Source organism: Peromyscus eremicus, chromosome 3 (assembly GCF_949786415.1).
Source record: "Peromyscus eremicus chromosome 3, PerEre_H2_v1, whole genome shotgun sequence".
NCBI lineage: Eukaryota > Metazoa > Chordata > Mammalia > Rodentia > Cricetidae > Peromyscus > Peromyscus eremicus.
This window is the reverse complement of record NC_081418.1, coordinates 143,445,816-143,471,868: the sequence shown is the minus strand read 5'-3', so window position 1 is coordinate 143,471,868 and position 26,053 is coordinate 143,445,816.

The window sequence follows — 26,053 nt, the reverse complement described above, 5'->3', positions numbered from 1 at the left end:
CTCTCTCCCCACCTCTGTGTGTGTGTGTGTGTGTGTGTGTGTGTGTGTGTGTGCCTCTGTGTGTGTCAGTGTGTTTGTGTGTCAATGTGTGTGTGTCTGTCTATGTGTGTCTGTCTCTGTGTGTGTCTGTCTGTCTCTGTGTGTGTCTGTCTCTGTGTGTATGTGTGTCTGTCTGTCTCTGTGTGTGTGTGTGTGTGTGTGTGTGTGTGTGTGTGCGTGCGTGTGTGTGTGTGTGTGTATGCCTCTGTGTGTGTCAGTGTGTTTGTGTGTCAATGTGTGTGTGTCTGTCTATGTGTGTCTGTCTCTGTGTGTGTCTGTCTGTCTCTGTGTGTGTCTGTCTCTGTGTGTATGTGTGTCTGTCTGTCTCTGTGTGTGTGTGTCTGGCTCTGGTCTCTCTCTGTGTGTGTGTCTGTCTATGTGTGTGTGTGTGTCTGTCTTTGTGTGTGTCTGTCTGTCTCTGTGTGTCTGTCTCTGTGTTTCTGTCTCTCTGTCTGTGTGCATATGTGTGTGTGTCTGTCTGTCTGTTTCTCTGTGTGTGTCTGTCTATGTGTGTGTATGTCTGTCTGTCTGTGTGTGTGTCTGTCTGTCTCTGTGTGTCTGTGTGTGTCTGTCTCTGTGTTTCTGTGTGTCTCTCTGTCTGTGTGCATGTGTGTGTGTGTGTGTGTGTGTGCGTGTGTGTGTGTGTGTGTGTGTGTGTGTGTGTGTGTGTGTCTGATGCGTCTCCTCTCAACGGCTGTTGCTTTCAGCTTCCCCACCTGTCACGTCACTTTTCCGGTGCTGCAGTTTTCATGGTCCCCGCACCTGTGGCTTTCACAGTCCTCCAGTCCGTCATTTTTACTTTCACCATGTTGGTTTCTTTCCAGAACATACATTTTTTTGTCTGTTGCATGGATCAAACTCAGCAACAATCTTAGCTGACCACCCCTCACACCAAGACCCCCCTAACAAAGGCGGTGCCAGAGACACCACCCGCAAAGCCATCCTGCCTATTGCCACTGCTCTTAGCTATCCAGTAGAACTTGACGATGAGACTCTACTGCTCAAGAAACCACATTTTGATTATAAGACATGAAGAAATCAAGCTGGTACTATTCTGGAAGCTTCCATCCTCTCTGCTGGCTAGTTTTCATATCAAATGCCAGGAAGAGTAGAGGGGCATCAATAGTCTTACCCAGCAGTAAATGCCACAGCCTACAGTAATGACCAACCTGACAAGGTCTGCTCTTTTCTGCAATAATGGCATGAGTGTTATGTAGTGGATAGCTACGTAACAGTGGATAGCTGTTCTGTCACTGACCTTGAAGCACCACCCATAGAGATGCAGCAGGCAACTGCTCACCTACCTATGACCTTGAAGTACATACCCCTGGGGCGTGGTCTCTCGGCTACCCTTAAAACCTGAGATGCATGTAGTTATCTCTCTCTTCTCTTCTTTGTGGGATTCAGATATGGGACTGATTCAGACGGCCAGAACAGCGTTCCAGAACTTGAGTTGATTCTGTTCTGTACAATGAATTTTCCCCTTAATAAATTCTTTTACCCTATAAACAGACTCTGTGGATTTCTCATTATAATGTTACAAGAGTAATCAACAGTTTTCCAATTTAGAACTAAAACCTGCTTCACAGGCAGGAACTACATGTCTAGTACTACAAAAGGATCGTCTGTATCATATTTCATCATCCCCAAGGCTCAGAGACTATCAGAGAAGAGAGAGCCAAAAAGTTATAAGAGCTACAGCTTGGTAAAGGAAAAAACTTTAGAGGCAGAGGAGCAACAAAAGAGAACACTAAATGGCCAACAGTATGTAAAGAGGTACTCAACACCACTATCAGAGACATTCACATTAAAGCATGATGAGATGTCCTTGTAAATCCCCAGTATGACTGTTGTGTAGCAATTTCCTCTGAGATAGACCTCCATCATGGAGGAATCCTTTAGACTCAGGATATTCTAAAGAGAAGTAAAACATTCCATTCTGTGGAGAAGCTCCTTAAGCTCAGGAAGTGAACGACTCAGAAGCTTCAGGAAGTCCCTAAAACTGACTGGTCCCCTCCCTCCCCTAGTGTATACATGCAGTAAGGATTGCTGGGAGACACTCAGACTAGCCAGGCCACCCAAAAGAGACAGAGACAGGCCAGGCTGCTTAGGGGAGCCATAAACAAGCTGAGGCACTTGTACTAACTTTTTTTTTTCTGGAGCTAAGGACCGAACCCAGGGCCTTGCGATTGCTAGGCAAGTGCTCTACCACTGAGCTAAATCCCGAACCCCATGTACTAACTTTTAAAGAACAGAAATTTATCTACTTGCAGTTCCAGAGTATGGGGCATCTAAGATGAAATCACTGGGAGAAGGAGTTAGGGCTGGCTTCTCAGCTTCCAATATGCTGCTTCTGTGCAGAGAGACAGAGAAATAGAGACAGACAGACAGAGATAGAGACAGAGAGACAAAGACAGAGACAGAGGAGAGGGAGAGAGACAAAGACAGAGACAGAGGAGAGGGAGAGAGAGAGAGAGAGAGAGAGAGAGTCCCACAGTCCTTTTTCTAGCAATGATGTCAATCCATTTGGAGGCCTTGGCTTTCATGACTTATACATCTCTTCTGAAGTTCTTCCTCCCAGTACTGCTGTACTGCTGTACTGGAGATGATTAAGTCTCTAATGAACTTTGGAAATACCAACTGCATCCCACTGTTGTGAGATTGTTCCTGAAACATATGAATAAACATCATATCAATAACAGACCAAAAATACAATTCCACCCAAGTCTAGTTTACTGAACCAGAGAGTTTATCAGGGTTTCTAGTGGGTGCATGAGTGACTCAAGGCACCACCAAAATTCTACCCCAGCATGGATGACAGCACACAAAAGCTGTATACCAAGGACACCCTGCACGCTTTGCAGACAAGTCCATTGGTGAGAGAGTCTCCTCTTACAAGCAATTGTTGCAGTTCATGTAACCTTGGAAAAAGGCTTGTGACTATTGTGGTTTTCAGGCACTTCCTGAGCCTTGTGAGTTTCATTTATTTCCTAGGCCTTATATGCTTTACTTCCTTCCAGTCTTATGAGCCTCCCTGAAAATGGTTCAATTCAGAGAAAATAGTTGCACAGTATACACTGTGGTGCTTGGCTTGTCTATCAAGGGCAGAGGATAGTATCTCAAGGACTTAACATTGTGACTATCAAAGACTTGACTGGATTTCTGTACATTAAAAGTGACAGTGGGACTGGAGAGATGGCTCACAGGTTAAGATCACTTGCTGCTCTTACAGAGGACCCGAGTTCAATCCCTAGCACCCACAGCATGCAGCTCATAACTGACTTTACCTCCACTTCCAGCAGATCTAACACCCTCTTTTGTCTTCCTTTGGCACTGCATGCACGTACGTGTACACACACACACACACACACACACACACACACACACACACACGATAAATAAATAGCAGGACTTTGGACCAGAAGGTAAAGAGGAGACACAAGAACTTATGTTCACAGCTGAGCTGCCTCTTGACTAGAACAGCAGGCGGTTGGCAATGCCCACGAGCACTGCAGAATGGGGTGAATGGGTGAGGGTGCTGCAAAGCCGTCCATGGTGCAGCAGTGGAAGATTCTTCCTGGCCCGAGACACTGTCCCTCAGCCTTGTGACGACGGCACCTGCTGGAGTGAAGGGATCACTTAGTGAGGAAAAGGCAAGGCACACTTGTGTTCTGGGTGAGCCACTGAGGCAATCAGCACAAGCAGCGATTCTGAGGTGAGCAGGTCCACACACGTGTCTCTGGAGAGACGAGGGAAGAAGCTAGGACTTAGGAAAGGCAGCCTAGACTAGTGTGTTTGTGTTGTTTGTGTGTGTCTGCATTGGGGATGTGCCCAAGTAAAGATGAAGGCAATGAAAGGGTGAGGAGACCCAACTAAAGGTCTAAACACACAGATCTGAGCCCTTGCTTGGACGCTACTCCTGCTTAAGGGGCTGTGTCTGGTGTGGGATTGACAGGGGGTGGATTGGTTACAGTGAATCCGGGTGATCAACTTGACTGGGCTGAGCAGCACCTAGGAGATTATAGTTCAAATCCCTCACTGAGTGTAAGCATCAATGTCCATCAACTGAAGCCCAGATGGAATAAAAAGGAGAAAGGAGAGATCCTTCTGGTATAGCCTCACTCTCCCTCTCCCCCATCTCTTATTGTTTCTCTCTCCTGCCTGGACACCATGATAGGAGCTACCCTACCCTACCACAAGCCCCTATGATGCTGGCCCAAACCTCCGAAATGGTGAGCCAAAATAAGTTATTCTTCCTTTAGGTTATTTGACGTTTAAGACATATCTACAAAAGTAACTAGCAGCCATCAATTGTGAATGGACCAGTGAGCTGATGTGGTCCTTAAGAGCTTCATCTGTGAATGTGGGCCTGCGCTAGATGGACACTGTGATTCCTAGCGCCAGTTTTCCCAGAGACTCCTTCTGCCTTCCTTCCCACATGGCCTTGTCCATTTTAATTCAGTCTCTCACCATCAGCTGGCTTCTCCCTCACACGGAGATAGGATATTGTTTTTCAAGACTTCTCAGCGCAGACTTCTGAGAAGGCATGTGCCCACCCTTCTCCCTCCCTCCTTAAAAGCAGAGAAGGAAAGGCCCTCTGATCCTGCTCTGAGTGCTACAGTACTGAGACACCGAGTGTAGAGGTGAGGGAGGCAGGAGGTGAGCAGCTCTCTCCGAACCGTGCCGACTTGTCACCACAGCCAGCCCGAGAAGGGCCTGACCATTGAGCCTCACCCTCACGGCCTCCACCGGTTCTCTGGCTTCTGTCATTGACTGTTCAACACTTTCTAGCACTTAGAAATAACAAGTGATGGAGACGGGGTGGGAAAGCACCTCACGAGGCCCCCCCAAGCTGAGGAGCCATTGGTATCTGATGGTTGCTGAGGAAAGGGGGTTCATTTATCTTCAGGGGCATGGTCTCTGGTAAGTTATCCATGCACTGGATGACCCTACACCCATGGGCATATGAATAGCACTCACTAAACTCAGTAGGTTTATTTTTTTATGATAACTGTGTAAAATAAATTTTTAGACCTTTTTTATTGATCATGGATTTCACATCATTCATCCCAATCCCATTCATCTCTCCAACCCTTCATATATGCCCTCTGCCCTTGCAATCTCCCCTCCAAAATAAAAGAAAACGTAAAAGAGAAACAAAAACAAATTAACATACAAGAAAGACTCAGAATGGAAGCTGTAGTGTAACACAGTGAGTACACAGCTTACCTTTAGTCTATACATCTTTACCTCTAAGTGGTGTTCTTTGCAAGGAGACATTGGTCTGGTTCCAGGCCTCTGGCTTCTGCTACCCCCTCCATCCTGGGCCCTCACTGGGATTCCTCTTGGATATCCTGTTGTTGCCTTGTGTCACGGAGATCCTGAAGCTTTGGGTCTACAGATCTGGCCCCTTCATGTACTCCAGGAGATCACAGATGAAGTGGATGTTGGCATGGAACCAATTCACAGCCCTGGTTCTGGACTTGAGTAGTAGCTGAGTTGGTCAGCCTACCAGTTTTCACTCACTGTCACCACCAGGGCACGCTCTCCAGCACTGCCCTGGCTTGCTCACTCACTGCAGCAGGCAGCAGGGGGGGGGGGCAGTTCTGCTCTCACACCCTCAGGGACAGCTCACCCATACCCACACCACCACAGCCAAGTCTACTGTTTTGCCCAGGTGAAGTGCAGGGTCAGCTCTCCCAAGTGCTGCTCTCCTGGCCCCGAGGCCAGTTACCCTGCCTGCCACAGGTAGTAGGTTAATTTAAGAAAAATTAATCTGTAAGGGGAGTGCAATAAGGGGGTGTCTGGTGGAATATGGGGCTGATATGATCAAAATACATTGTATACCCAAATGAAACCCCAAAAATAAAAATAGTTTAAAAAAATAATAAAGGGGTTAAAAAGATGGCATAGTGGTTAAGAGCACTGGCTGCTCTTCCAGAGGACCTGGGTTCAATTTCCGGCACCCACATGGAGGCTCACAACTGTCTGTAACTCTAGTCCCAGGAAATCTGATGCCCTTTTCTAGCCTCAGAAGATATCAAACACAGATACACATGCAGGTAAAAACACCCATACACATAAAATTTTTAAAAAATAGACGAACAAATAGTGGAGATGAGCTTTGGAGGAATAAAACAATGTAAAGTGAAGTATCCAGCCTCAGAATGTGCAGCAGGAATGGAAACTTACCATGTCCCAGTCTCCTCAGCCACATCTTCACTGGCAGGTTGGTGAGATTTTTCCTGGAAAGCTATTAACGCAATAAAATTTTATTAGATGTTACCTCTTATTCTGATACTGTGCTGTGTTCTGAGGATAAAAGAGTGAAGACGAGAAGTTCCTTGTGGGGTTTATCATCTAAAGAGGAAAGGTTGGCTTCATAATGAAATCACATCACTGCATATTTCAACTAGGTAATTACAAAGGTGGTCTGTTTTATTAGGGTGCATGACAGCGAGACCTACCCCACACTAGGGTGTCAAGGAAGCTTTCCTAAAATAAGTGACTAGAAGCACAACCCTAAAGTAGAGTGTGAGTTACCTAGACAGAAGGGTGGGGAGGAGGGAGGAGGAAATGGTCCACGGGGAAGACACAGCAAGGGTGTAGACCTGTAAGGACCAGTCACAAGCTCACATGGGCAGCTGGGAGCCAGGAAAATTCTGGTAATGCAGATGGGCAAGGACCACATCATGCAGGGCTTGCAAATGTCTCCCATGGACTTTATCTAAGAGCAAGATGAAGTCATTAAGAGTCTTACTAGACTGTCAATGGCAATGTGAATTATTTAGTACTACTGTAATCAGCATGGAGGTCCCTTAAAATACTTAAAATAGAACTACCATATGGTCCAACATACCTAACTAACAAAATAGACCTACCATATGGTCCAACATACCTGAAGGAAATGAAGTCAGCACACAGGTGGGATATCTTCACAAGCGTGCTTAGCATGGCCCTATCACAATAGCCAGGATACGGCCTCAGTGTAAGTCCTGTCATGGGGTGAACAGATAAAGAAAATGCAGTATATATACACTAGGGGTATTATAAAGCCAGGAAGAACAGATTCCTGTCAGTCATTCGCTAGAAAATAGAATCAAAGGACATCATGTAACAAAGTAACTCAGGTTACCATACAAACACCCTTTGTATGCTTTTTGTTATATATGGAACTTTAAAAAAATATCATCTGCTGTAAGGGACAGGGGAGGGGAAGAAGGGAGACAGAGTGGAAAGCAGAGTGGAGATAGTGATGTGGACAGACGCTGCCAAGCAAGGAATCTCACTGTCTGTTCTGTCACTGCCTGGTAATAATTACAGTGCCTCCCTTACCAGGTTTATCACTGTGTTCCCATGAAGTACAGCATCCACCCTGTTTGTAAGTTCATTTCCCCACAGCAGCTGGGACAGTGGCGGTGTGAAGTCTCTCCAGATGTGCCATTTCCAGAACAGGCCCGAGGCTTTAGAGTCGCCCTTGACTGCCCCCTCACAATCTGTCTCTCCACCACTGAGCCTAGTGACCATGTGACAAACCAGGAGTGGCAGGCGGAAACTGTGAGCATCAGGGAGGGGCCTGAACTGAGGCCAATAGTTCCATCTCTTGGCCTTTCTGAACCTCACTTCAGTGGTGGTGGAAAAGCCAGGGACCCCCTGCGTCTCCATCTTTATACCTCATATCTGTGCTGGCCTCACATCCCTGGGAGGTGGGAGGATTAATTAAATTAAAGATAGGAATTGTGACATCTCCCAGGTGCTGAGGTAACAGCTGGTGCATGTACATAAGTAACAGAGCTTCAGAAATGCACCCAACCAACAGCCTCAGCGCTGCAGCCGAGCTAGACAGGAGTGGCCTGCACGCCCACACTTACACATTCCCTACCACTCCAGTGAAGAAGATGAGCACAGTGCATGGCAAGGTTTTTCAGAGGATCAGGGTTCAAGTCCCAGCATGGTGGTTCACAAGTATCTGCAGCTCCAGTTACAGAGGCTCTGACACCCTCTTTGCAGTCTCCACAGGCACCAGGCACTCACATGGTATACAGACACACATGCAGGCAAAACATCCATACACATAAAATAAAGTTTAAGTTTAAAAAAAAAAGTCAGTAAAACTCCCCCATATACTAGACACAGAAAGATGAGACAGAACTGTGTCCCTGAGGTGACAGACATGGTATCCAAGTCTTATATGTGTGTGTATGGATAGACACACACACACACACACACACACACACACACACACACACACTCACTGAATGCATAGTAAGTCCAGCATTTATTTTTAAAGTAGGTTTTGTGGACATGAGAAAGAAATACTGGTCCCCTAAGACATCTCTTCTTGAATCCCTGGACCCGTAAGCATACTGCCTAACATGGCAGAAGAGACTTTGTCGGTGAGATTAGGAGGTGGCCTGAGACCAGAGATTACCCTGGATTATCCATCCAGGCGGGCCCAGGCTAATCCCATGAGTCTTTAAAGGAAAAGCCTTTTCCAACTTCGGTCAGCCAGAGTTGGGCAACAAAGGAAACAGTGAAAAAGTGGAGGGGAAAATGGCCTCCGCCAGCTGCGGCTGCCTTTGAACAGGAACAGCACTGACAACCAGGAAGGCATGTGGCCTCCAGAAACTGCACATAGATATGAGAAAGATTGTCCCCTAGAGCCTCCAGGAAAAGCTGCAGCCCTGCCAATGCCTGAGTTTAGCCAGCGAATCTTGTGTGGCACCTGCAACTACAGAATTTTAAGATGCTGGTTGAGCTAACAAGTTTGCATAATTTTTATGGCAGCAATGAGTTACTTATACATATAGGCAGGCAGGCAGACAGACAGACAGACAGACAGACAGATAGATATATGGTAGATGTATAGAGAGATGATGATGGATGGATGGGTAGATGATTGATAGATGATAGATAGATAAATAGATAGATAGATAGATAGATAGACAGATAGATGATAGATTGATAGATAGACAGATAGATGATAGATTGATAGATAGATAGACAGACAGACAGACAGAAGTGTGTTTTCTATTGGAATTTTCTTTCAGTAATGAATTCTTGGGTTCACCATCCACTGCAGTTTGTTTAAGCATAAAAGAAATATCCTGAAGGAGGTCCAATGGATCAGAGACTGGAAAGGCTAAAAAGACTTTGAGCGTCTGCCAAGACCAAGCCTGGCACCCCAAGAACCAAGCTGGCCCCTTCCTCACACTGCTCATGCAAGCACCTTGTATGAGTGTAAAGGAGGGTCTGATTCTTGTATCCAAGCTCCAGAAGCATTTGGGCTTTCTGGAAGAATGTGTGGAAATGAAGAAAATAGATGCTCAGATGAGTTGAGGGAAGAAAGATGATAAATGCCTTAGTTAGGGTTTCTACACTGTGAAGAGACACTGTGACCACAGCAACTTATATAAAGGAAAACATTTCACTGGGGCAGGCTTCCAGTTTCGGAGATTTAGTCCATTGTCATCATGGCAGAAACATGGTGGCATGCAGGTAGGCATTTTGCTGGAGAAAGAGCTGAGAGTTCTACATCTACATCCTCAGGCAACAGGAAGTAAACTGTGACACTGGGCATAGCTTGAGCATAGGAGATCTCAAAGCCCGCCCCTACAGTGACAACACTTCCTCCACCAAGGTCACACCTACTCAAACAAGGCCACACCTCCTAACAGTGCAACTCCCTTTGACGGACATTTTCTTTCAAACCACCACAGTCAATGTTGACAGGCAGACTGTGACCACTCCCAGGCTTCTTCAGACTGCTGGTTTCATGGCTGTCATTCAGCCCTGCCGTTTGTTCATACTGTCTTCTTGGATATTGATGACACTGAAGTCTGTTCAACCAGAGATGTAGAAAATTTAGAAATAAAATATGAAAAGTGGTTTGGAGGAGGACAACCATTTCTCTTCACATTTGTGGATATCAGGTCCCAAGGGTGCGTGCAGACAGGATGGCTAGAAAGAACTCAGATGCGACAGTACAGATTTGAGAAAGAGCTAAGCCACAGGCAAATTTCGTACGCTCATTATACGGATGGTCGAATTCCTGAGCTTAAAGAAGGATTTCTCACAAGAGTACAGAGAAAGAGGACAGAGGAACCTGTCCTTGGACTGGTGCAATGTGTGAACCCACGCAAGGCACTCTGGCCCTCAGGCTCTTGTACCTCGTGTGCTCTGAGCCAGAAAAATGGTCACAGGCCCAACAACTTTTTTGTTTTTTATTAAACCATTTACAAAACGTTGGGATATCCACCCACACTCATTTTAGAACACCCATAGAGGGAGCTTGATTTTCTTAAGTTTATACTTGTGAATGCTGAAGGGTCCCTGTATAGTAATGCACACTCCTAACTCTGCTGTATAATCTTTTCTACAGTTCTGACAGAGATAAATATAAAGGATGATACTCTATAAAGGAACCCAAATTTTAAATCAACAAAATTGTGAATTAATGAGGTTATACAGTCACACCACTGACACTAGGCTAATGACTATCAATAGCCATCAGTAATTTCATTAATTGGGGTCAATGTCTATTTTGTATTTCTCATGTCAAATGCAATCAGTCATGTAAAATAATATCATTTTTGTCACCCTGGTGAAAGGGCACTGGAGCTTCCCAGGAATGTCTGAAATGTAGAGTCTTGTTTTTCCAGGAGCAACCAAGTCCCAGTGAATTTATCCTAGAATGACATTTCTTACCCAAGCTTAGGAATGCCCTTGGGCTGGTGACTTTTCATAAGAGAAGTACAAACAGATCTCTGAGAAATCAATTAGCAACTGTTAGTGCCAATTTATGAATACTAATCCAAAAATCACATAGGTAAATAAGACATTCTTGGAAAACATGAAGGTGATGATCTAAGACTAAACCTTCCTTCAGAGCTGACTATGAACATAGACTTCAGCCACATATTGGCTCATTGTGCTCAAAGGGGACAGGACCTCAGCTCTGATAGGTGGATTCAAATCTCTGTGTGTAATCACATGTAATAAATATGTATGTAATTCAGTCAGTCATGTTAAGGCCTTCAATTCACCTGTTAATTCACATTATTAAATCTGGACAAATCAATGAATCTACATAATACCTCCCCGCCCGACATGTACATATGAACAGATTTTTTAAGCCCCTTCTAATATTAAAATAGACACATAAATGCACTGTTAAGACACATCATATCAGATGTGAAGACACATCATATCATAACAGAAGACTCCAAATCCATGTTTAAAACTCACCTCAGGCTTTCCAATGTGTGTTTTTGTGACCACAGCTATTTTAAAATCCCAAGTGCAGCAGGAAGGTTCTGTGAGTAATATGCTCCAATTTGGCAGCTCAAGTCCAAAGGCATGACTCTGAAAATACAAAAGTGTAAAACCACATCTTGCCGATTTGATTGTCAATAATCAGAACCCCCCTACTTCCCACTTACTTGCTCTGCAGTGGGGTTGCCTCCAACAAGCGCCAGTGCAAGGGGGCCTCTCTCACTCAGAGCTTCAGAGGCAGGGCTCCCCAAACAGAGCTTGTAGCTGAACAGAAACTGGGTGGCCTCAGTTTAATATAACTGCTAGAACTTGAGTATTTTGTTTGTTTGAATTCGGGTTTTGTCCATACAGAGGATATGATCAAGGGCTTTTCACACACTAAGCACCCACTCTTCTACTGAGGGGAAGCCCCGTCCCATAGAACTTAGATATTTGGGAAGAAATGGAGAAGCCTTGTAGCCTGATTATAAGAGCAAATGGGAGCTGAGAAGGGCAGATGTTTCTAAGAAGAGTAAGACTGTGATGCTCTTTTCTTTGGAAACCAGTTACTTGTTATGAACCTACTGTGTGTGCACTCCCATAGCCCTGGGACTTACTGTGTGCCCCCACATCCTAATATTGCAGTGAAGGGGTGAGGGAGATGCTCAAAGTGAAATAAGTCATCATCATTGGCCACAAGATATTCAAACTAAAAAACAGTGAGTCCGTGAGTACCTGGCAAGCGGGTCCAATTGCCAGTAAAAGGCAGCGTGGGTCTTCTAGGGCACTGAGGAAGGTGAGGGCAATGATGAGCACGGGGGAGGAAGGTAAAAGAGGGGCTAGCTGGGACCTAGCTGGGACAGGGCCTCAGACCTGAGCTGTGAGACACGGCAGTCAATCAGTAGACCCTCCTCCAAGTGGGTGGGAAATGACAAGAACGACAGTACCACTCCTAACTGAGGGCAAAGCCACAGGCCTGGACTACACAGGAAAGCCCTTTGGAAACAGCAGTGCTGTCCCGAGCCTGCACCACCACTGGGGAAGGACACTTTGAGGCCCTCAGCCTAGAGAACAACAGGTTCTGGGTTTTATTCTTCACTCTCCACATTTCCTTGCTCTCTGGAGCTTACAGCAGCTGGACCATGGCCGTTAAGGGGGAGATGAGCCAAGAAAAGGCTGGGTGTAGCATGAAAGATTGGGCTTTGCTGGGAAGATCTTTCTCTGTTAAACAAAGCTCAGAGGAGATGGGAAGAAACATGGCTCTGGACAAAGGCCAGTCCCGAAACAGATGACAGCAGCAGCAGTTAGCAATATACAACCTCAGGCCTGCTACATCAGCAGTTCTCCGGAGAAAAGTCCAATGATGGAGCTGTCCATGCAGCCCAGACCTGCCACCTAACAGATCCCATCACTGAATAATGGCCAGTTTCCTGGACTATGGAGGGATGGGTATAGACTGGCATAGAGATGACTGATCCTCTGATCTTCTAGATGCCTACAAAGCAGCCTGGGATGTTGGGGTTATAGTCACCCTGTGCCCAGAATAATCCCAAGGGACATCAGGAATTCATTAATAGATTATCCATCCAAAAGATGTCAAGTTTAGGTTTTTACAAAGTCCTGAGAGAGCATCTCTGAGAGACCAATTCTGGAAAGATCTCTAGAGTTCTGAGGACCAATAAAAAATTTTAGACTGTGGATTCTTCCCAGACCACCCACAAATCTATTGGCCTGGGTACAATAAATCCAACTAGGTATTTTTTTTTCCAACCACTATGCATGTGATGGCCCATTTTGTGCATGAAAACCACAAAATGAGAACTCTTAATGGCAGACACAAATTTCTTGTCCTGGGCTGACTTTTCAATGTTATGCTTGTAGTCATCCATTTATTCAACAAACATGTCTTCATTATAGCTCATGTCTAGCAATTTAGTGTGTCTCTTTCCCATGTGTAGCGGGTTCTACACACCATCCACCATATCAACATAATTTATTTATTCAATGGTTCTTTTAAATATCTGCCTGCACCAGATACTAAGAAGCCCACAAAGCACATAAAAAATGTTCATGACCAAATAGCCATACATCGGACAACTATGTGGCCTGTACATAGCAAGAGACCCCAGCTGACAAATGAGAAGGAATCCCAACACTTGGGGCTTGAAGCAGGGAGATCACAAGTTCAAAGTCATCTTAGGCTACATAAATAGATCCAGTTTCGAAAAAAGAAAAGAAAAGTGAGAGAGGAGAGAGAGAGAGAGAAAAGAAAAATGTGAAAGGACAAGGAAGAAGAAAAAAGGGAGTGGGGAGAAAGGAGAAGAAAAAAGAAAGGAAAGAAAATGAAATTAAATTCACAAATCACTTACCAGTCTTCAATTCTGGCCCATGGCAATGTTTGCCTATCTTTTTGTTATTTTTTTAATTTCACAGAAGGAGAACCTGGCAGGCAGACAGTGCTTTCCTGGGGGATTAAGGAAAGGTGTCATTCCTGAGGTACCTTCCTCCAGCGGAGGAGTTTTTATTTTACTTTATTTTTCCCAATTCACACTAAAAGTTAAGGGAACACTACTGTGACGCACCAATGCCTGTGTTCCTGTGGGGAGTGAGTCAGGGAGGCATGCCCAGAGGATGAACTGTGTCAGAGACTGTACAACAAGGGTGTGTGTGGGGTGTGGGGTGTGTGTGTTTGTGTGTGTGTGTGTGTGTATGTGTGTGTGGTGTGTGTGTGTATGTATGTGTGTGTGGTGTGTGTGTGTATGTGTGTGTGGTGTGTGTGTGTATGTGTGTGTGTGTGGTGTGTGTGTATGTGTGTGTGTGTGTATGTGTGTGTGTGGTGTGTGTGTATGTGTGTGTGGTGTGTGTGTATGTGTGTGTGGTGTGTGTGTGCGTGTGGTGTGTGTGTATGTGTGTGTGTGGTGTATGTGTGTGTGGTGTGTGTGTGTGTGTGTGGTGTGTGTGTATGTGTGTGTGGTGTGTGTGTGTGTGTGTGGTGTGTATGTGTGTGTGTGTGTATGTGTGTGTGTGGTGTGTGTGTATGTGTGTGTGGTGTGTGTGTGTATGTGTGTGTGTGTATGTGTGTGTGTGTATGTGTGTGTGTGTGGTGTGTGTGTATGTGTGTGTGTGTATGTGTGTGTGGTGTGTGTGTGTGTGTGTGTGGTGTGTGTGTATGTGTGTGTGGTGTGTGTGTGCGTGTGGTGTGTGTGTATGTGTGTGTGTGGTGTGTGTGTGTGGTGTGTGTGTGTGTGTGTGGTGTGTGTGTGTGTATGTGTGTGTGGTGTGTGTGTGTGTGTGTGGTGTGTGTGTGTGTGTGTGGTGTGTGTGTGTGTGTATGTGTGTATGTGGTGTGTGTGTGTGTTCAGAACGTAGAGAAGAGAGGAACTCATTACATCTGCGAGGCTTTATCTTTCACAGTTCATAACGGAGCATCTAAATTAGCCTAAAGCCTGTCTGATGCCCCTCGGCCCCACACATGGTGTTGATCTGTTTCCCTGGCATTGAGCTCAGCAAGTTCCTTTACAGTAGCAAACGGAGTGGTGAGACTTGAACTCTTGCTCTCCGTTGCCCCCCTTCATCCCTACCCAGCTTCCTCCTCTGTTTCTGCTGTGGACATCACCTTCCACCCAACTCTTCAACTTCACTCTGTGTCCTGTCTCACAGGCAGCTCCACCGCTGGGTCTGCCACCTGCATCAGTAAAAGTATCTGTGTCTGTGAATGGGTATGTCCCGTCCCCACTGACTTCCCATGAGTTTGTTGCTATGTTCCTCCCTGTGCCTCTTCATTTCTTTAACCCTGCTTCTTCATACCCCAACAGAAACAGCAGTTAACCCACTCCTCTCTGGTGTCCATTATTCTAAGTGTATATACTAAATCACTGAAGCCTCACCATGATCTCTCCCAATAAACACTTTTATTAGTACCCTCATTTTTTTCATAGAGGAAACAGAACAGAGTGGTTAGTCATCAGTCTGGGGTGACCCAGCTCAGAAGTGAGCAGGTAGGGTTCTGATGGAGGTACTCTGGTTCTAGTGTGTGCGCTCTGCTGTTAGGACAGCCTTGGAAGACAAGCCGCTTAGGGAGCCTGACCAAATCCTACTCCCTCCTTGGTCTGGAAGTTACCAACCTGCTCAAGCTAAGAGAGCCAAGAGTGGGCAGAGGTCAACCAATCAGACTTCTGCTGTGATAAAGCAACTTTCCTTGCTGAGTGTCAGCTTCCAATCCCAGAATCCCCAGTAACTGAATAACTACTGAACTATGGTGACAATGTTTTCTTGAATCATGTCTCTCCCACTCCTCTGAAGCTGGGCCTTCAGCCATTGATGGTTGTTCTCTCAACAAAGTCAACATGGTGGCCTCTTGGCACTGTTCTGAAGCATATTGTACAGATGCCTGTCCCCCGACACCCTGCCTCCCCCCCACACCCTGCCTCCAACACACCACGCCTCCCCCAACACACCACGCCTCCCCCAACACACCACACCTCCCCGCAACACCCCGCCCCCCCCACACCCTACCTCTGGCTCTCCTCTCAGAGTCCCTTCACTGTTTTCTTCACAAACCACCTCCTCTCTTCTTCCGGAACCTGCCTCAGGCTTTGTCTTCTAGGACAGCAGCCACACTTCCCTCAGGCTTGAGATGCCTCATGCCCTGAACTCCCACAGACTCCTCTGCAAGCAACTGTAACTTCACATCCCATGCAAAATAGACATGATTGCATATTACATGCTCCAGAGCAAAAGGAACAAGGACTGAATAGTAAAGATAGCAGGAGCTCTTTGTGGAAAATCATATATGTGCACGTAAAAGCCATAAATTGGTTATGTCATTCACTCACCTAAGTCTCCCAGTGATTGTCTAGTCATATGTAATAAAATAAAATACAGACCTGGTCTACAAGCCCTGCAAAATAGACCCCATCCTCCTCTCTGAGCCTTACTCCATTTCTTTCTGCCTGCTTACTCCATTAACGCCAAGTGGTTTCCTGATCTTCAAAAACACCTACTTGAGGCTAGATTGATGGCTCAGTGGTAATACTGCTTGCTGTGCAGGTATGAGGACCTAACACCCATGTAAAAAGCCCAGCAAGTGTGTGCCTGTAACCTGAGCACTGGGAGATAGAAACAGAGAGATCTCAGAGGCTCACTGCCAGCTAGCCTAGCCAAACGGCAAGCTTCCTGTTCAGTGAAGAGGTCTGGCTCAAGGCCATAAGTGGAGATCAGCAGAGGAGAAAGTTCAAGTGCATCCTCTACTTCTGCATGCTCATGCATGAGTGCATGTACCACCCATGCATCACACACTAAACACATGCGCGCACACACACACACATACACACACTTGCATATACACACACACAGGCGTGTACACACACACTTACATATACACACTTATGCACACACACTTATACACTTATGTACACACACACTTACATACACACACACTTATACACACACATTTACATATACACACACTTATATCACATGCATGCACACTTATATACACACTTATACATATGCACACACACATTTACTTATACATACACTTATACACACACACAAATGTAATTTATTCTCACAGGGAAGTAGTTCATTTTCCCAGACATTTGTTGGGCTGCCTCTGCCTTGTCGCTGATGACAACCCCACCTCCAAGGTTCCTGTCCTGTGGTGTGGTTCTGTTTCCTGTCACTGTTGATTTCCTCCGGGAACTTATCATCCCTGAAAGTAACCGTGGGGTTTGTGTTTGTCTCTCCTCTGCATCTGGCCAGACCTTTGACTTTAGAGTAATCCTCCAGACCGCCATGTCTGACCAAAACTTAGGACACCCACTGAAGGCGATGAAGCATGGATGACTGAGTGGATCATTATCAATATGACTAAACCTAGTCAGTGTTCAGATGGCCATCTTCCTCAGAAGTGAGACTTACATCACACCCTCCATGAGCTACCCGATCGGGGACACTATCAGAAGGAGCCGAGGCTCGCTGTAACTCTCAACACATTATCCATGACAAATCCGTGAAATAATCAGCTTAAAGGAGAAAGTTTGTTTGGGCCCACAGGTTCAGAGTTTCCTGTCCTTGCTTTCTTAGCTCCATAGCTTTGGACCTGCGTAGTAAGAGCACAGCAAAACGAAAAGCTGAAAACATAGATGCTCACCTTACAGCAGCCAATAAGCAAAGTGTGGTGGTGAGTGAAAACAGCCCCCATAGCCCAGAGGGAGGAACACTACTGGGAGGTGTGGCCTTGTTGGAGGAAGTGTGTCAGTGGGAGGTGGGCTTTGAGGTTTCAGAAGCCCAAGCCAGGTCCAGTGGCTCACTGTCTCCCCCTGTGGCCTGCCAATCCAGATGAAGAACTCTCGGCTCCTTCTCCAGCACTGTCTGTCTGCATGCTGCCATGCTTCCTGACATGATGATAACGGGCTAAACCTCTGAACCTGTAAGCCAGCCCCAATTAAATGTTTTCTTTAAGAGTGGCTGTGGTCATGGTGTCTTCACAGCAATAGAAACCCTGACTAAGTCACAAAGAGAGACAGGAAGAGGCTAATGCCCCATTATCCAATTCCAAAGCACAATCCCAATGACCTAACTTTCTCCCACTAAGCCCCTTCTCTTAAAGGTTCCATGACCCCCAGGAGCACCTCAAGCTGCCTACAAAGTCTTTAAAATAAATGTATTGGGGTGCCACTCCAGATGTAAGACATAGCAGTGAATGACAGAAACACTCTAATCCCCCAGAAACTTCAATGGTTTAAAAGTTTTCTCCTGGGAGAGAGGACTTTTGGGGTGACACCAAATCTGTATTATACATCTATCTATCTAGATCACAAACTTCTGAGTTTGGGGGAACAGACAATCTGTCCTATTCTCCACTGTGACTACAGAAGTCCAGACAAATCACACACACATGCACATATAAGCATACACACACACACGCACACCCCTATATTTACACATACATTATTCTGTAGATAAATATCAAGTTACCTTTCATTTAAAAGACAAATGAATGACTTTATTCTCCCACCTCATCAATCATGAGCAATTCATCCTTCCCTCCCTGATGGCTCCCTGGGGTAGGCTCTTACTGAGGCCAAAGCAATCACTTACTATTTCCTGCCCAGGACAGAGACAAATGAAAGTAGAAAGTTAGGTCCATGTGCCAAAGGTCAACAGTTGCTGTCACTGCCACCTCAGCAGAAGGTCCCTGAATCTCCTGTCAAGACCAAGGGACCCACCCTGTGGCCAAATGCCTGCTGCCCATAGGAAGTGCTAGAGGCAGCTAGGCTGTGGCTTGTCTCTGGCTAGTCTTAGTGGTTTTGTGTTAGGTGGGTGGTGATGTCACTGCTGAAGGTGCTCCTCACATGGGGGACACCATAGGACGCAGACCTGGGTGTCAGTGTTGACGCTGTTTGGGGGTCCGGTATTTTCAGGGAATGCCAACACAACCTTTCCAGGGGGTAAGGACAGTGGAGGGAGTTTGAGCAGTGAAGGGTTTTCTGTGCACAAGACACACCCTCTTTTCTGTCACCTAGGCTCCCGTCAGTCTAGGCACATATGCCAATGACCTGGGACCTCAGATGAAAACACTGTTAGCTCTTTGAGAGCTTTATAAATCTACAGATAAAAAGCAAAAGCATTATTGTGTTTGGGGAGGGTCCCTATCTAATTTCATTCACGTCCACATCTTAACTTGAGGATTCTGTGGACGAAACATATTCTGTATATTTTTTCTCCTGGAGCAAAGACCAGAGAGGCCTTAGCTCTACTTCCATTACCTACATGAAGACCACAAGCACTTCTTCCTAAAGAAGGTCTATTCCTGAGTGATTAAAAACTGCTGGTAATTTTTAAATACTTAAAGAAATAAATACTTATGTACATAAACACAAAGAGACCTTGAGAAGAAATGAGAAAAATTAGCATGGGTTACTTCTGAGCAATAGAGTTTTTAAGTGGTCTTGGTTTTCTTATTTATATTTGTTCTATTTTTCAAATACTTTAAAATAAATAATTAGTACTTTATAATAAGACAGGTTTTTCTGGTTTTTGTTTGTTTTTATATAAAGGAAAGGCTTCAAGGAGGCAGCAGAGTGGGCGGATGTTTGGACCACCAGAAGCTTCAGTCTGCAGGAGCTGTCCCCGCCTGGCTTGTTTGCTGTGTGTACTGACCACTCTCTACCTCCCGTCTCTGTCCCCAGTCTCTGGTACAGTGGCATGTTTCTCTGTACCTGGGTGGGCTCTTAGAAGGACATGGCGCTGTTTTGTGTGAGCAAATACTTTAGTTAGGTAAATGTTTTCACATCTCTAGTTCTACACACACACACACACACACACACACACACACACACATACACACATTTTTTGTACTTGGAGTTTTGTGAAGAGTGTAGAGCTTGGCTCTCAGTTCAGGCTGTCAACTTGACTGGGTTTAGAATCCCCTAGAAGACAACTCTCTAGTGTGTCTGGGGACAGGTTAACGGACTGCACCCCCAAACAGTGAGCCAAAGAAATCCTTGCTTCCCTAAGGTGCTTTCCTCGGGCATTTTGTCAGAACAATGAAAAGAGAAACTAATGCAGAGTCTGATACAGGTGTGACTGAGTGCTGGAACACTCACCTCCCATGCATGAGGAAAGAAAATAAGAAAGGAGGAGAACACCAGAAATAGAGAGTGTGGCACAGCACAAGAAGCTTCTTTTAATTTTTATTTTATTTCAGTGTATGTGTGTGTGTGTGTGTGTGTGTGTGTGTGTGTGTGTGTGTGTCTGTGTGTGTATGGAGATCAGAGGATCTCTTCAGGGAGTCAGTTCTCTCCTACTACCATGTGGGTCCCAGGTTTGGCAGCAAGCACCTATATCCACTGAGCCATCTCACTGGCCCACAGAAAGTTTTTTGGACTGAACTGAATTTGTTTGTTAGGTTGATTCGTACCCTCAAACCGTGAGCCAAAAATGAACTTTCTCCATTAAGTTCTCTTATCGGGCATTTTATCACAGTCATGGCAATGTGTAATGGATACGTTGTGGCTATGATCTGAACTTCTGTCTTCTCCCACTGCTGTGTTGAAAACAATTCTATTCAGGCAGTAATAAGAGGCAGAGCCATCAACAGGTGATAGACCCTGAAGGCTGTCCCCTCATGGATGGGACTAACACTGCCAGTCACAAAAGGGCAAGTTGGGACCCTTTTCTGTCCTCATCCTTCTACGTTCAGTCACAGGAAGAAGAAGCAATATTCTTCCTCTGAGGATGCGGCATTCAAAACACTATCTTGAAGTATAACTCCCAATTCTGTTGCCTAGATGTTAGACTTCCCAGCCTCTAGATCTGTAAGCCAATGTGTGGTTGATATATTGTGCACCCCAATAAACTTATCTGGGGGTCAGAGAACAGAACAGCCACTATAGTAAACATAGGTTTAGGCAGTGGTAGCACATGCCTTTAATCCTAGCATTCCAGAAGCGGAGATCCATTTGGATCTCTGTGAGTTCAAGGCCACACTTGAAACAGCCAGGCATGGTGACTCACACCTTTAATCCCAGGAAGTGATGACAGGAAGCAGAAAGGTATATAAGGCCTGAGGACCTGGAACTAGGGCTTTTTAGGCTTTTTAGCTTTTAGGCTTTTCGCAGCAGTTCATCTGAGATCCATTCGGATGAGGACTCAGAGGCTTCCTGTTTGAGGAAACAGGATTAGCTGAGAAGTTGGTGAAGTGAGGTTGGCTGTGGCTTGTTCTGCTTCTCTGATCTTTCATAATTCACCCCAATATTTGGCTCCTGAGTTTTTTTTATTGATAAGACCATTGACGATTCATGTTACACCAATGCATTCTCTTCATTGCTATTATGTAGTCTGTGGTATTCTGTCACAGTGGCGCAAATCATTCAAAAACAAATGTTTTCCAGCTCTATCCCTAGCTTCTCTGCCAGCCATCGGCTGACATTCTTTTCTTTCCTTTTTGTTTGGTTTGGGGGTTTGTTTTTGTCTTTTGATACTGAGTTGCGTGTAGCCCAAGCTTCTAACTTGCTATATAGCTGAGCATGGCCTGATGCTTTCACCTCCCAAGTTCAGGGGTCAGTGCATGTACCATCACACTCTGCTCCTCCTCCATCCTCACCTAACATGGAATGGCATCACATCCCACAGTCACCACAAATAGTACTTTACTCCTCTCCCCATCCATGCTTCTGTCTGCCCTGTGTCCTCTCATTGGAAGAGGTGTTTGTGTTCTCCATCTTCTCTCATTCTTGGTGAAATCTGCTCTTTCCCTCCACTCTGCTGTCATCTGTATGGGATAACTAGAGAGAATCTTCCATTTCTACCTACTGTTTATCACTACTAAGTCACAGCCAGGGCCTTTACTAGGTGATGAGAATGTAAGGGAAATCAAAATGCAATAATCTCAGGAAACAAACAAGAGGAAAAGACTTTGTGGTAGAATGTGGTGGCACTGTGAAGGGGTAAACCCAGAGACGTGGACAATGAGGGGTATGAAGGGGTAAGCATGATGATGTGGACAGTGAGGGGCTATGAAGAGTCATGGAAGGCCATAGAGACCACTCAAAGTATTTGAACTTTATCCCAGGTATGGGAGAAAACCGAAGGGCAACATTTAAACAGAGAAGGGAGGGATCTGGCCTTCCATGACTCTCCATCATGTGGCTATCGTCACATCTTCCTCTGAAAGCCTCTCTACAAAACTGTGTTCTTGACATCTGCTGACCTTAACCCTGGGTGTTTGCTGCTTCCCTGAGCCTTTTTTCCTGGAGTCCCTTTTCATCCTAGAGATGCCTTTTCCTACCACCTTCATAGCCCCTTACTGGAGACAGGAGGGTCCCTGGAGCTTACAGTCTAGCTACATCCATGAGCTCCCAGGTCAATGAGAGACTCCTATCTCGGCCTCCCCAGGGTTGGTACTACCAGCTCATTCTGCCATGCCGACCTTGTTATGTGAGTTCTGGGGATCCGAACTTAAGTCCCCCTGCTTGTGTGGCAAGCACTTTACCCAGGGAGCCATCTCCTCAGCCCTGTGTTCTCTTTTGTTCTCACTGATGCATAAGGAATGAAGTACAGAAGGAGAGGAAAGAGGCTGAGCAAGAAGACAGGCTCAAAGTTTTCACTCCAAGTCAAGTGAGAGTCAGCAGCAGCTTAGACAAGAGTAAGGCAAGGGTCAGGGTGAGAAAAGAGCCAACCTGAGATGCGTGCCGAAGGTCAGCCTGGTGGAGCCTGTGCATGAGTTAGAGATGGTGGTGAGGGGAAGGCGACACTCCAGGATGACTCAGGAGTTCTGGTACAGGCAGCTAGAGGGATGATAATGCCATTCCTTGAATTAGGGACATAGAAGGAGGATTGGAGCCAGCTGGCAGTTGGGTACAGCAGGGAATTAAGTTTTCTTTTAGAAATGCTAAATTTAAGATTCCAATGAGACGCTCTGATGGAGATGTCAAGCTGATAGTTGGGTATAACAACATGGGTTCTATGAAGAAAATTCTGAAATGCTGCTCCACTTAAGAGGCATCATTATAGCACTGATATTTATGCCATGGGAGTGTTCAGACGAAGACAATCTTCATGGATGAGACTGGAGGGGGAAGGAGAGGAGGGGGAGAGAAAGGGAAGACAGAAAAGTTGGGATCTCAAAACAAGGCCTGGGGCTCTTAAGCCTTCAGAGGTCCTGTCCAGAAAGAAGAACCAGTCAAACTGTGATTAAAGAAAAGCAGGGATACATAATAAATCCAAGAGAGCATTTATGCTTTGTGGTTTGAATGTGAAATGTCCCCAATAGGCTCATGTTTAAACACTCATTCCCCAACTAGTGTTCATGAAGGCTGTAGAACCTATCAGTGGCACCTCAGTGGAGGAAGTCTGCTATTGGTGGCACACTTTGAGGTTTGATCACGTGGCCCCACTTCCTGTTCAATCCTTCCTTCCTAACCACAGACAAAATGTGACCAGACACCTCCCACTCAGGACACCAGGTCTTCCCCTCTGTGACAAACTGTATCTGCTTGAACTCTAAGGAGAAATAAATCATCCTTACATAGTTGTGTCTCATCAGGTATTTTTCTCACAGCAAAAAGTAAGTAACTAACATCTATACTGATGTCATGAAACTCAAGAAACAGTGTCTTGCAAGAGGCTGAGGGGCAAACATGCCATTTACAACAGAAAGGCCAACACAACACCAGAAACCCACCATGGGTTTAGGGTGATTGAGAATGGAGAGCAGTTTCGTCAGGAAGTATTATGAGCCAGACTGAGCAAACTGAATAGTCTGTGGGGACACAAGGATGGCATGGGAAGACTTGAGAGACATTTTGTTGACAATGAGGCTACAGGTTAAAAGGGGGTTGTATGACAGTGGAGGCTTTGTGAAGAGGGGGATACTCTAACAGATTTGTGTATTTGGTGGTAATGAACACTTTTTTCTTTTTTGAAACAGGGTCTTACTACGTAGCTGAGGCTGGCTTCCAACTTACAATTCTCCTGCCTCAGCCCCCAAAAAGCTGGGATTACAGGCTCAGGAATAAACTTTAAATTGGGAGGGATGGATGATTCGGGTGAGAGAGGAATCATGAAGAAGAAAGATCCTGAGGCTCTTTAAGGGGGACGTTTTCCACCCCAGAAGGAGAGATGAAAAATGTCCACGCTGTTTTCATTTCCAGAAAAGTCTTCCTTTTGATGGCCTCTTGTTCTAGAGCACTGTAAGTGTAGGGATGTTTTTTTTTTTTTTTTTTAAGTGTCTGGAACAGGCTTTCCAGTTTGCCGACACCTACAGTTACTGAAGCCTCTCCTAGAAGCTCGGAGAGTACTGAAAGCCACAGTGTGAACTGTTTTACAAACTTATGGAAACAAATGCATTTGATTATCCTGATTCACCAGTTGTGAGAGGCAGCAGATTTAGTGACTCTGTATATAAAACTTTTGACAATTTATGGAAAAATAAGGAAAATTATGATGCTGGTTGGTTTCCCCTAGCATCTCTGGATAGATTGACAAAGAAAAGGAATGAACTCGGTGATAAAATTAACCAACTTCTAGCATCTCAGAATATGGTGAAAGACAGTAATGAACTCAGTGATAAAATCGACTGGCTCCAGATGCGCATAAACAGTCTAAAGGTTTCTAAGTGTGCCCTGGAAGAGAATCTTCTCTCCGCAGCCACAGAGCTCACATTGTGGAAAATCAAACCAAAGCCCTCATTATAAGCTTGGCTGAATTACAAAGAAATCAAGTCCCAGCCTAGAAGGATGTCAGCAGTTAAAGTAAGGGTGTTAATTGGTAAAGAACGGGATCCTGTAACTTGGGATGGGAATGTGTGGGGGGACCCTAGGCAGGCTGAGAACTTTGAACCCTCAGATTTTCAAGGGTTTAATCTCATCTGAGGAAGCAGTCTCTCTACCCACATCAGAAGATGTCTTCCTACCCCCACCCCAAAATATTGTCTTTTCTGCCTTTGACTGAGAAAGTCCATCCTTCATTGTCTGCTAAACCAGCAGTGACTTTTCCCTGAAGGAGATGCCAGGCATGACAATATGGATGTCCCTTGGGGTCCTCCAATAGTTGCCTCTAGACTTGTAACCAGACTAAAGGCTAAGCAGGCTCATAGAGAGGAGTCAGAAAGTGAAGTCCATGAGGAGGTGCACTGCACTACTAAAGAGCTGATGAGTTTGCTAACTCATTCAAGCAGAAGTCTAGGGAATATGTGTAGGAATAGATTTTAAGTGTATGGGATAATGGTAGAGGAAATACAGAATGGGTAGTAGAGGAAGGTAGTTATAAATACCAGCTAAGGCCACATGACCATTTGCAGAAATGGGGATTATAACTGACATGAATGTTTCTGTCATATTTTGTTAAGAATGTATTTGCACAGGTATTTGTGTTTTCTTTCCTCAATTTCTTTATCATGTAATATAACATCAATGAAGTGATTAAGTGGTTAATCATATTTTAAATTAGAGATACTAAAAGAATGTCCCTCAAGGGACATTGCCACCTATTCTAAAATTTATAGTGTGTTTATGATTATACATGGGATAGTTATATAATGTTAGGTATGATTACAGTCTGATTATTGTTTTCATTTGGAAATTAATCACGATGTAAGGAAACATGGTTGTGTGTCAAGTTGACAAGGAGTGGGCTTGTGATGGCTATTCTTGGTGTCAACTTGACTACATCTGGTATTAACTAAAACCATTAACTAAAACTGAAGGGGCTGAGTATGCCCATGGGAGATTTTTTTCTTAATTAAACCATTTGAATTGGGAAGAACCAAGTTTAATCCAGATCATCTGAGGAGAGAAGATCCACCTTTAATCTGGGCCACAGCTTCTGCTGGCAGCCTATGTAAAGGACATGGAAGATGAGAGCTTGCTCTTTGCCTGCTTCTGCTCACCCTCCTCTGATGGCAAACCCAGTCCTTCCTTCCCTGGCATTAGATCCTACTTATTCGAAATTCCAGTGCATACTAAAGACCAGCTGAGACATCCAGACTCATGGACGGAACGACTACCGGATTCATGAACTTTCTGTTCATAGACAGCCATTGTTGGATTAGAAGGACCACAGCCTGTAAGCCAGTCTAAGAAACCTCATACATACACACACACACACACACACACACACACACACACACACACACACACACATCCTATTAGTCCTGTTCCTCCAGAGAACCCTGACTAACACAGGATGAACGTGCCAGTTATGACAGAAAGGCCCACACAACACCAGAAACCCACCATGGGTTTAGGGTGATTGA